A 657-nucleotide genomic window follows, 5' to 3' on the forward strand; every position below is an offset into this window, starting at 1 on the left:
TAGAAAGCTATTAACACTGACAAAATTATAGTAATAATAATAACAGAGCATAAGAAGTAATTGATTTAAATTAGCATCACGTTTTAAGGAATATCAGTAAAAACGCCTTTATGAACCTAGTGTTCCATTTCTGGGAGGGGAAAGGCCCTTGGAAAGCCATGAATCTAAACCATGAGAATTAGTTATGGTCACAAATGCTTGAAATTAAAATAGCAACTAAAATAATCCTCTTTTAAATCTCCTAATATGTGTTATCCGAATTAATTTAATTTAGGGACATAGTACATCCAGATTCATTTGTAATGTTGTAGTATGGAAAGGAACTTCCTTGTACAATTCATCCACATTAATATGTATGTAGCATATGCAATCTATTTCTGTTATTTTTATGGTTGTTATTCTATGTCTGCAAAGGTCATTTAAATTATACTGCGGCCGAAAATTTGTTTCATAAATTTTGATATAAATACTAATTACACACTATACTAATGCCAGCAGGGATCCTTTCATTTATCACATTTATATCACCGTCGCTGCTTTACTGATGACATAATGGAAAGCAGTGAAAAAAACTGGTATAGTTTTATTCTAATATATTAAAGCTAGCTGAAGTTGCAGCAGGTTGACTGAGTGAATAAGAATTCCTACCACAATTCA

The sequence above is a fragment of the Dermochelys coriacea genome, chromosome 9 (assembly GCF_009764565.3).
Source record: "Dermochelys coriacea isolate rDerCor1 chromosome 9, rDerCor1.pri.v4, whole genome shotgun sequence".
Classification (NCBI taxonomy): domain Eukaryota; kingdom Metazoa; phylum Chordata; order Testudines; family Dermochelyidae; genus Dermochelys; species Dermochelys coriacea.